The sequence below is a fragment of the Tiliqua scincoides genome, chromosome 3 (assembly GCF_035046505.1).
Source record: "Tiliqua scincoides isolate rTilSci1 chromosome 3, rTilSci1.hap2, whole genome shotgun sequence".
NCBI classification, from domain to species: Eukaryota; Metazoa; Chordata; class Lepidosauria; order Squamata; family Scincidae; genus Tiliqua; species Tiliqua scincoides.
In genome coordinates, this window is record NC_089823.1 from 13,163,486 (window position 1) to 13,175,589 (window position 12,104).

At 43.8% G+C, this 12,104-nt stretch overlaps 1 protein-coding gene and 1 pseudogene across 1 annotated transcript in view; both read left to right on the forward strand.

The window, feature by feature from the left end:
* The window catches only part of FAT3 (FAT atypical cadherin 3), a 374,334-nt gene that overhangs the window by 230,430 nt on the left and 131,800 nt on the right, over nt 1-12,104 (forward strand). The gene's annotated exons all lie outside the window — the stretch shown is intronic.
* On the forward strand, nt 2,537-2,653 carry LOC136646961 (5S ribosomal RNA; annotated as a pseudogene).

The following is a 12,104-nucleotide window of genomic DNA, read 5'->3' on the forward strand; positions in this document are numbered from 1 at the left end:
GGGCATTTGGTGGGCCGCTGTGAGATACAGGAAGCTGGACTAGATGGGCCTATGGCCTGATCCAGTGGGGCTGTTCTTATGTTCTTAAGTCAGCTGCAAGCGTGAGCCATGGGCAGGGAGGAGGAGAGAGTGGGAGGAATAGAGTTGTTTCTGGGCAGGGAGAGAGTGGAACCGAAGGTGGAGAGGAGGCGGGGGTGGATCTGGTGGCAATGGTGCAAGCAGGATCTTATCCCCTGTTTTTAAAACCTCCCCACCCCTTTTCTCACCTTGGACATACACCACCAAAATAGGTGGCATATGTCCAAACAGACCCATTGGAAATTGGGCAATCTCTCAGGAGGCAAGTGAAAATGGGGGTAGAGGAGGAGCGTAGGAGGGCACTTGTGTTGAATCTGTGCATCCCTTTTCCCTTTCCAGCTGATCCGAGTCTGCTTTCACTTTCATCTTATTGGGGAGAGGGAAAAGGACAAGAATGGGCTCCAACAGGATCAAAGCTCAGCTTCTTGCCCTCTCCTGTCTGATGGGATGTCTGAAAGGGGACCTGCTGGGGACCTGGCAAATTGGAACTCTGCCCCTAGTAGTTTGGGGGGAATTTGCTGGTCTCTTTCCCCTTGATTGAAGAGGTTAAAAGAAGCAAATTGCAGTGACATTTTCTACTCTTGTGCATTAATTTAAAAATAATCAACATTTGGGCCTCCTAATTTCAGCAACACTTAATTGAATAATCTACAGGCAAATATAATTAATTTAGTCTAAATTAGGCAAATGGTATCTTGTTATGGGTTGCGTTAAACAGGAATGGCAGAGTTAGTAGAAAAGATGGATTGTTGTTTAATAAACTGCTCCTTAACAATGGGCAGAACATGGAGTGATTTGGTTTATTGTTCTTGCTTTCTCTCATGGTCTTTTACCTCTAAGTGGTGCTGGTTTTGTTTATCAGGAAATTAATTCAGGGTTCATAGATTTTTCACGTTGTTGCCTGCTTCTTCGGTTTTGTAGCTCTGCAGTTCTGTGCCCTCCCAAGCAAAAGAGGGTTGACACAGGGCAATTGCCATGCCCCGTGCCGTGGAACCTTTTTCATCTCCCAGCACACTAACAAGGCACTAAAATTGTCAAGGCACCCCATCGGTTTTTTTGACAATTGACAAGGCACACCCACTGTGACAGCAGGGGCTCACATCCTCCAAGTGGCCCTACTAACAATTAACTCTCCCCCAAACTCTTGCAGCACACCTGCAGACCATCCATGGCACACCAGTGTGCTATGGCACAGTGGTTGAAAATGGCTGCTCCATGCTTTCCAAAGCAGACTGACACTGAGAAAGGCATTGTCATGGTCGAGTGTGGAAAACTTGGTGGTACTCAGCTGCCACCAGCCCAGTCTTTTTGTATCTCCAAAGATGCTCCCTGGGCAGAGGCCCTTTAAGCTCTTTTCCTAAGGTTACGTCCTGAGTACACTTCTGTACTGCAGCGAGTCATGGACTCTTCGCTCACAACAGGAGAGGAAACTGAACGCTTTCTACACGCGCTGCCTCCGACGCATCCTCGGCATCACCTGGCAGGACAAAGTTCCAAACAACACAGTCCTGGAACGAGCTGGAATCCCTAGCATGTACGCACTGCTGAAACAGAGACGCCTGCGTTGGCTCGGTCATGTTGTGAGAATGGATGATGGCCGGATCCCAAAGGATCTCCTCTATGGAGAACTCGTGCAAGGAAAGCGCCCTTCAGGTAGACCACAGCTGTGATACAAGGACATCTGCAAGAGGGATCTGAAGGCCTTAGGAGTGGACCTCAACAGATGGGAAACCCTGGCCTCTGAGCAGCCCGCTTGGAGGCAGGCTGTGCAGCATGGCCTCTTCCAATTTGAAGAGACACTTGGCCAACAGCCTGAGGCATAGAGGCAAAGAAGGAAGGCCCATAGCCAGGGAGACAGACCAGGGACAGACTGCACTTGCTCCCGGTGTGGAAGGGATTGTCACTCCCGAATCGGCCTTTTCAGCCACACTAGACGCTGTTCCAGAACCACCATTCAGAGCGCGATACCAGAGTCTTTCGAGACTGAAGGTTGCCAACACAACACACGTTTACAGTAAAGCTTACAAAAAGGAGTTATAATCCCACTGATTCTCAAAATGAGACAAAGTAAAACAAATAGAAGTTTAATACTAGAAGGAAACAGAAACAAGAAGAAAAGTTGAGCTTCCCTCACCTCTGGAGGGTCTTCTGAGCCTTAGCAGAGGCCACACGCATCCACCCACGGCTTCTGCCAGGCTCAGAATGAGGATTATAGTTCGAAAAACCCGCTACTTTCTGCTTTTGGCCCAAAACCAGAAGTGACTTTTAGGAGGGCTGGGAAAGCCCTCTGGGCCTTTAGAGACTGTAGACATGTTTGGCATCTTGGTCCCTGGCGAAGCTTTACTTGGATCAACAGCCCGTTTCTCAAGACAGCCAGGACATTAACATATAGTTAACATTAACATATAGTTTAATGTCTGGAATTTGCATCTCAATGTCAAGGTCTCGTGACTGGAGAGACAGCAACTGTTACCCTGCACATGCCCAATCTCATCTGATCTTGGAAGCTAAGCAGGGTCAGGCCTGGTTAGTACTTGGATGGGAGACCGCCTGGGAATACTGGGTGCTGTAGGCTTATACCATAATCTTTCGAGACTGAAGGTTGCCAACCAGTGACTGGAGCCAAGAGCTTAGATGGTTTATTTTCCCTGACAGCAGGAGGCCAGTGATAAGCAGCAAGGCTTGGGATTGAGCAAAAAGCCAGTACAGGTGTGTGTTGCTTAACAACCTTTTGCTTACAATGGACTGCATATACAAAGGTGATCAAAGTACAACAAAGAGGCTGTTAATGAGGCAGTCAGAACTCCCATAGCCTGCAACAGTGTCTGTCCACACAACAAAGAGGCTCTAAATGCAAAGAAGAAGCAATTGGTCTCCAGTAGCCTGTGCAACCAACAAATGTCTGGCAGGGAATGTCTGTTTACACAACAAAGGCAACAGAGTATGCTGAACATTCATTTAATGACCTAATCGCATAACAACGGGGATAAGAGAATGCATTCCCATTGTTAAGTGGTGCATACCTGTATAGGGATTTAATTGTGCTAAATTGCAATTTCAGAGGTCAAGGTAACCAACTTTGTCTAACAAAAGTGTCAACTTGTCAATATTTAGACAGATTTGTGCCAAAAATGTTTGTGTAGGAGGTGGGAAACGGATAGATTGCCATCATAAAGTGATTTGATAAGGTCATATATTTCAGTATTAATTATTTGGCTATTTAGAAATACTGAATACTCATAACTAGTTACTTCAACCAATAAATAATTATTTACAGTAGTGGTTCCAAACTCTCAGAGAGAGTTTGAGACACTGTAGGACCTGTGGGGGAGGGAAAGGGAAGTGACGCAGTCGCCACAATTGGCCACCACTGTGAACAAAAGGGATTTGTTAGACTTACCTGGGGGTCACTGTGGCTATCTAGAGAGTCCCCCTTTGCAAGCCTCCCTGCACCTCCAAACTGATCTAAAGGCACTCTCGACCCACGTCCCATTTTGCAGTTCTCTGGAGAGCCATAGCAAGCCCCATGTAAGTCTTAAAAAACTCTTTTGTCCTGATGGCAGTATGATCATGGCAATCACATTACCGCCATCACCCTGCCCCTTAAGGGGCCAGCGACAGAGCTTCCCTGGTTCGGGTGTCACAACACCCCAGTTTGGGAACCTTTGATTTATGGTATAATCAAAGACTCAGTACTTCAGGAATTTCGCCAGGACTTCGTTTTTAGGGGGAAAAAAATGTACCAAAGCTCTAAAGCATCAAGTGCATGAAGCCTGTCCTTGAAAAGCAATTTCTCTCTCCTAGCCTGAGGAGTTCAAGGTGCCAAAAGATAGCAAAATATTATGAACCGTAATGTCATTTTCTAACCTGCTCCACTAAAGCTTGTAGGATACTATTTTTGTTTTTCTTTTTAAGAAATGTGTTTATTTCGATCCAACACATATGTGGGAAAGAGTAGATAAGTTTAACAGAAGCAAGAAGTTTGTCAGTATGGAATTAATCTGTCCCTTCTGAATAATTCAAGAAAAAAAAGATCTGAGAACATGTTAAATACAGAAGTAGCTATAGATTCATAGCCACAATTCCATCCCTTTTCTGGTTCAAACCTCTTTTGAGAGAAGGGCAATAAAATGGGAATATCTTTATCCATGATCCAGATCACCCTGTTTAAACACAAGTGCCATGGTCATCTGGGTTTGTATCTCTTATTTTTTAGATGCCTGGTCTATTTTTCTTTTTTCTTTTCTTTTTGGAAATATTTTCTAACCAAATCATTATTAAACTATAGATAAAAATCTCAGAATCATTCATGTACCCAACAAAACTATTTCAATAAATGACAGTCACAAGCCATTTGGCTGAGTTTCCAAAGCTCCTTAAAAATACTGGCCAGCACAACAAACAATGTGTGCATTCATGGTGCCCACACATCCTTATTCCTTGCTTTGCTTCTGGGATTGTTTCCCTAATTGTGTACAGGGGCAGAGAGTTGTCTTCTACTGCTAAACCTACTTTAAAAGCAGTTGTCAAAGTACTTTAGCAGCACATATAAGGGGCATTGATGAGCCATCCTCCCATGCAATTAGGGAACTTAACTGCAAAGGGAAAGGAGAGGAAGGATGTGTATGTGCTGTGTGCATGCGGAGCTAGTTCAGGAAGTAACATATTGTCTGAACCAGCCAGCGATGGCTCATGTTAATTAACAAAATTTAGACTAGGAGCTCCTTGGGGTAGTGATCTGTCTTGTGCTTTTGCTACAAAGTACCATGTGCACTGTTTGTGCCTATTTAAATGATAAATGAGACATTATGAAGATGCTTAATATAGCTCCTGCACAGGCATTGAAATGTTTAAGGGATACACTGAGGACCACAGTGTGTGCTTTACGGTATATGTGCAATGCCAATCAAACTGCATCCATTTGAAGAAACACCTTATTGTTGCAGGGCAAAAAGATGATAATTTTTTCTCCTTCCTTTAAGCTCTCTTGGAATGATGATACATCATGACATGGTATCATTCCTGGAGCATTCTGGGAGAGGGGGAAAAGGTGGGAGCCACTGGGCAGAGCACTTTTGCTTCCAGCACTTCTCCTGCAACTACCCTCAGAAGACAGTAACAAAGAATAATGAAAAATGATACCCAGAAACAGAGTCAGGAGAATCTGAGGACTTCTCATGCTCCTTTCTCCTTTCAAGTCAACATTACCAAGTTCTGAAGCTTGTTTCTGGGCACTTATCAGTGGAAGCACGATAGATAGGCACTTTTTCAAGCAGTGATTTTGTCTGTAAACCACTTTGTGCATATACATATTCTTATTAATTGTATCAAACAATGTATTGCTGGATTACCACAGCATCCCTAGTGAAGAATAATTTAGACGACTGCTAAGAACTGTCACTTGATGAGAAAATTAACACATACAGGAGATCAAATCAGTGTTTACTCCATGGGTATTCTTGATTATGCACAAGTACTAAAAATGCTTTGAATCTGTCTTTTGGTTTGCAGCTGGAGTTATGTGCATATAAGAGTGCAATCCTTTGCACATTTTTGTAATTAACACCTCTGGACTTATTTATAAAATAAACCTGCATAGGAGTGGACTGTGTTTATGCTTAGAATCGCAGGTATCCGGCACAATCCTCAGCATGTTTATTTGGAAGGAAGTCCCACAGATTTCAGTGGAACTTAATCCAAAGCAAGCAAGCATAAGATTGCAACCAGCACTAAAGCTGCAGTTCTGTACATGGTTAAGTTCTGCTGAGTCATGTGGGACTTCCTTCTGAGTAATCATCTTTACGTTTGCACTATACAGTACCCAAGAGGATGGCTATCCATCCCTTGGGGCTTGTGTAAAAAGTTATAGTTTACCCATAATCCTCTGTCTCTGCTGGAGAGAAGGTGGAGTACCTTAAGACATGAGGGATGCAAACATCATCACGCTGTACAAGAACAAAGATGACACGGGTGACTGCAACAACTACCGTGGCATCTCTCTCCTTAGCGTAGTAGGAAAGCTGTTTGCCTGAGTTGCACTAAAGAGGCTCCAGGTACTTGCAGAGAGCATCTATCCAGAATCGCAGTGCGGATTCCGTGCCAACAGGTCCACCACTGATATGGTATTCTCCCTTAGACAACTGCAGGAGAAATGCAGGGAACAACGACAGCCACTCTTTATAGCCTTCATAGATCTCACGAAGGCTTTCAACCTGGTCAGCAGGGACGGCCTCTTCAAGATTCTCCCCGAGATAGGATGTCCACCCAGGCTCCTCAGCATCATCAGATCTTTCCACAAGGACATGAAAGGCACTGTTGTCTTCGATGGCTCCACATCAGACCCCTTTGACATCCGAAGCGGAGTGAAGCAGGGCTGTGTTCTTGCGCCAACCTTGTTTGGGACTTTCTTCGCTGTCCTGCTGAAGCATGCCTTTGGAACTGCAACAGAAGGCATCTATCTCCGGACCAGATCAGACGGAAAGCTCTACAACCTCTCCAGACTGAGAGCAAAGTCCAAAGTTCAGCTGAAATGTCTGTGTGACTTCCTCTTTGCCAACGATGCAGCTGTCACTACCCACTCTGCCAAAGATCTCCAGCAGCTCATGGATCGTTTTAGCAAGGCCTGCCAAGATTTTGGACTGACGATCAGCCTTAAGAAAACACAGGTCATGGTTCAGGATGTGGACTCACCTCCCAGCATTACAATCTCTGTGCATGAACTGGAGGTTGTCCATGACTTTGTGTACCTTGGCTCAACGACCTCCGACACTCTTTCTCTCGATACCGAGCTAAACAAACGCATCGGTAAAGCAGCTACCACGTTTTCCAGACTCACAAAGAGCGTCTGGTCCAACAAGAAACTGATGGAACATACCAAGATCCAGGTCTACAGAGCTTGCGTCCTGAGTACACTTCTGTACTGCAGCAAGTCATGGACTCTTCGCTCACAACAGGAGAGGAAACTGAACACATTCCACATGCGCTGCCTCCGACGCATTCTCGGCATCACCTGGCCGGACAAAGTTCCAAACAACACAGTCCTGGAACGAGCTGGAATCCCTAGCATGTATGCACTGCTGAAACAGAGACGCCTGCGTTGGCTTGGTCATGTCGTGAGAATGGATGATGGCCGGATCCCAAAGGATCTCCTCTATGGAGAACCCGTGCAAGGAAAGCGCCCTACAGGTAGACCACAGCTGCGATACAAGGACATCTGCAAGAGGGATCTGAAGGCCTTAGGAGTGGACCTCAACAGGTGGGAAACCCTGGCCTCTGAGCGGCCCGCTTGGAGGCAAGCTGTGCAACATGGCCTTTCCCAGTTTGAAGAGACACTTGGCCAACAGTCTGAGGCATAGAGGCAAAGAAGGAAGGCCCATAGCCAGGGAGACAGACCAGGGACAGACTGCACTTGCTCCCAGTGTGGAAGGGATTGTCACTCCCGAATTGGCCTTTTCAGCCACACTAGACGCTGTGCCAGAACCACCATCCAGAGCGCGATACCGTAGTCTTCCGAGACTGAAGGTTGCCAAATGAATGAACCCGTAAGCCAAATAAGAAACTCTCCAGAAAGGTACAAAGAAGGAAAGGAGATAAAATACTTTTTTTTCCCCTTTTCAAACCAGAAAAGAAAAAGGTAATTGATCTTTGCTCCTGCAAGAAATGCTGCTAAAGGTTCAATGTATGATTCTGCAGATTTGAGCCAGTCAGCTTGAAAAGGAGAAAATTAGAATTCTCTAACAATCACCATCATTTTAAGGAAACTTTCAAGAAGTGTGTTTAGTTCCCGCTGGCAGGGGAAGATTGGAATCAAGCAAGTTGCGTGAATAGAAAATGAATGGTGGTTGAGCCTATGAAAAGATGGTAATGTGATGAGCTTTGTAGTCTGAGCATACCTCTCAGCAGGCATAAGGACTCTAAGAGAAGTCAGGCTGGGAGATACTTTATCCCCTGAAGTGCGCAGACAAGAGCTTTTGAACCACTATTATGTTCCAAAGTAGACTCAGTCAAAGTTGGAGAAGAGTGTCTCCTTGTATCAATACTTGATACAAAAGCTTCCTTTGGCTGGAAGCAGTGCAGGCAGGTAAAAGCAGGTGGAACTTGTAAAAGTATTTTCTGATTGAGGAGGCACCTCTAGTTGAGTGCAACCCTACTGTTTATTGAACAAAGTTAACCATTAACTGTCAGTATTAAGTCATAGAGGCTGCAATCTTGTGCATAATTTTCTGGGATTGAGTCCCATTGAACTTAGTGAAATTTACTTCTGAGTAAACTTGCATAGGATTGCAGTGTTTTTGTCTCTAGAAGAGGACAACTGAAATTTCTTTCTTTCTTTCTTTCTTTCTTTCTTTCTTTCTTTCTTTCTTTCTTTCTTTCTTTCTTTCTTTCTTTCTTTCTTTCTTTCTTTCTTTCTTTCCATGGCTGTAGGGATGCTCCGAGATGTTGCCATAAAAGAATACAGTTTGTATGTCAGGCTGTGCTGATACCTTTCCCCTTGTTGAAAGGTGTTGCTCCTTAGCACTGATAGAGCCTGTTTTCAGAGTTTGTTTCCAGATTGCTTAATAATAAATTGGAATTTGGGCTAATAGTTGAACAGAACTGTTTTATATATACCTCACTTATAATCAGCGACTTTGCATGTTGTTTTCTTGTCTCACATTAGTGCCTCTCTTTTGGCTTTTGCGCACTAAATTAAGCACTTTGAACCATTTTTGTTGTTGCTGCAGTTGCTCTCTGCAGGCTGCTTTTGACTTGCAGGTGCAGAATCACCGTCCTGTCTCTTTTTGCACAATGCTGCGTCCTTCAAAATCTTCAACTTCATCTTCAAATGTTACTGCCACATCAGCACACTCTTGATTAATAAGGACAATTTCCAAAGAGATGAGAATTGCAAGAAATTTCCTCTTCCCAATTAAAAAAAATGCTGAGTATTTTCTGTTTTGGTGGATGAACCTTGCACAGCATATTACTGGCTCCTTGTTGCATTTTATATATCTTGTGCATCACATTTTATGAAGAGTGGAAAACAAATAGAAGTCCTCACATGAAAGCTCTGGAAAAAAAGTTCTTGCTAAATCTATTGGGAACATTAGCCATGACACAGAAGACCATAACTATGCAGGATTGACCTTGCTAGGTACAGAAAGGTAAAAATATGTGCTTGTAAGGCATTCCTGTCCTTCTGGTTTGAATCCAAGATTCTAGATATAAATCTGTCCTAACAGTTCCAAATTCTCTGTTGTGAAAATTGTTCTACTGTTGGATTAAATTATACATTCCAGTTACGTTAGTTCAGAGGTTCTGAATTTCCAGCCTTTATAGTTCATTAAGGACTGAAACCTTGGCCAGTGACTAATTTTAGGCTGCAATCCTAACCACACTTTCCTAAGAGTGAGCCCCATTGAACAAATAAGACTTCTGAGTAGACTTAGTTCGGATTGTGCCCTTAAGAACATAGGAAGAGCCCCATTGGATCAGGCCACAGGCCCATCTAGTCCAGCTTCCTGTATCTCACAGTGGCCCATCAAATGCCCCAGGGAGCACACAAGACAACAAGAGACCTGCATGCTGGTGCTCTCTCCTGTAACTCGCATTCTGAGGTAGCCCACTTCTAAAATCAAGAAGTTGCACATTATACATGATGTCTTGTAACCCAAGATAGACATTTCCTTCAGAAATTTGTCCAATCACCCTTTAAAGGCATCTAAGCTAGATGCCATCATCACATCCTGTGGCAAGGGGTTCCACATACTAACTACACACTGATTAAAGAAATATTTTCTTTTGTCTGTTCTAGCATTCCCAACAATCAATTTGAGTGTATGTCCCCTGGTTCATGTGTTGTGTGAGAGGCAAAAGAGCATCTCTCTATCTAGTCTATCCACCCCCTACATAATTTTGTGTGTCTTAATCATATTCCCCCATCAGGCGCCTTTTTTCTTGACTGCAGAGCCCCAAACGCTGTAATCTTTCTTCATAAGGGAGGTGTTCCAGCCCCGTAATCGTTTTGGTCACTCTCTTCTGCACCTTTTCCATTCTCACTAGTGACTGAGTTGCCAGAGTGACTGTTGGCTGAGGCCCTAAATCCAGCCCCCCAAATGCCCAACTGCCAAATTCTCATCAAAATTGTTTCTTCCCTTACTGTTCAGGTAACTGGAAGTGAGACTGCATCTCTCTTCATATAGATCATGACTGTAGTACCCCCCCACCGCTAATTCTTTTGCTGTGTCAGACACTGCCATAATTGGACTTACTACCTCAGAGTGTGTGGTTATGCCTGCAGCTGATAAGTTCTCCCCTCCCCAATATTAAGCTACTTGCATCCTGTCTAGCCCCCTTCCTACCCCATTTCACCCTCTTCCCACTGCTTCCTACCCTACTTCAGCAGGTACTGAGAGGTCAGGCAATGGTTAGGGTGCACTGCCACCTCCTGCGTCAGCTCTCCTAAAATGGCTACCAATGGAGCTCTCTGCGCTCGCTTGTTAGCCATTTTGCAGCTGTGTTCCCCTCTCTCAAAGCTCTGCGCGCACCATCCCGATCAAGATAGGATTGGTCCGCAAGAAACGTCAAAACTTTCTTGTGCTCATGGGGAAACTTGAACCTGTATCTTCTTGAGTTTTGAATGGATGTTGGCTTTTAAGCCTTGGAATCTTACAGTTTGTGAATTGCAAGCTGCTTTGTGTGGTTGCAGGGAACCTGGAGGTACATGCACCCTAACAAGGAAAAAAATGCAATGTTGATGCAGGTTCTGAAACTGTTCAAGGGGCAAGTAATTTTGAAAGTGAAAGGAGTTACAAGCAACTGGATAGCAACTGGATAGCAGTCTAAAGTGGAATTGGTAATAATTTAAAGGAGAGGGGGAGAGAAGTATTGTAGGAATAAATAATGCAAGATCAGGCAGCTCCCAAGAGATGAAAATAGTGTGCATCCTTTAAAAAATAATAAAATCCATATATGTTTCAACATTCTCCTCCCTATTTCAGTTATACCATTTGTAACACTAGAAAAGTGAAGCAGAAATAGATTTTTTCCAGGCTTGAAAGTACTTTGGATTCTGTTTTTGCAAAAAGCTGCTTAACAGGCCAATTCCCACAGTGGCAGCATAGGAGTATTTTGAGCCAAGATTTTTTTTTTTTCCCCCTGCAGTCTGGCTGTGCTGACCTCCCATTTCACATGGATTGCTTTGCTGGCGAACTGCTGTGCAGTTTATTTAGTTGACTTTCCCTGTCCTGCCTTCCCCAGCCCAGTTATCTCTTCTTTTTAAAGGCACAAACAGATCACTCTGAACTGTCACAGAAGGAAAAATCACGGGGAATCCTTCATTTAGATGCATAGCCTGCCCTATACCAGAAGCTTGTGGCTAGAAACATAAGCAATAAAAACCAAAGCCCTGCAGAAACAGAATAACATGTTATTTATATTTTTTACGACTTATGCTGAAATTAATATTCTGTCTTTCGATGCAGTAGGGATGCAAGGCTGTTTACACAGCCTTCCATCCAGATATCACCATATAACAACAAAGCAAGTTAAGATACAATGAAAAGAACAGATCAGAAAGCAAAAAAAAAAAAAAAAAAGCCAACTGCAGCAGTAGGTGCCTTCTTTGAAGGCATGTAAGGAAGCAACCTTACTGAAGCTATGCAGCTCTGGGCTGGCCAATGGATGGCATTCTGGGAACCATGGACACCACTTCAGTTTCAGCATAGAAGAAAGGTGGAACTTAAATACAGGGCGACCCCCCCAAAAAAACAAAAAACAGAACCCATAAAAATTTTATTAAATCCTACAAAGGTCCAGTAAATTTCAAGAAACTTACTGGACTCAAACTTATTGAGTCTGAGGAAGATTATTGTTCCAATATGTCATGCACAAAGTCGACTTGTATACCCTGAAAGAAAAAAGAAAAAAAATTATAATTAACAGTTTTCTTCAAAGATTTGTGGGTTCTGTTTTTTGGGGGGCTCACCCACCAGACCCTAAAAGGACAACCAAAAATGCTTTCAGAGAAAAAAGGACTTAAGTGCCCA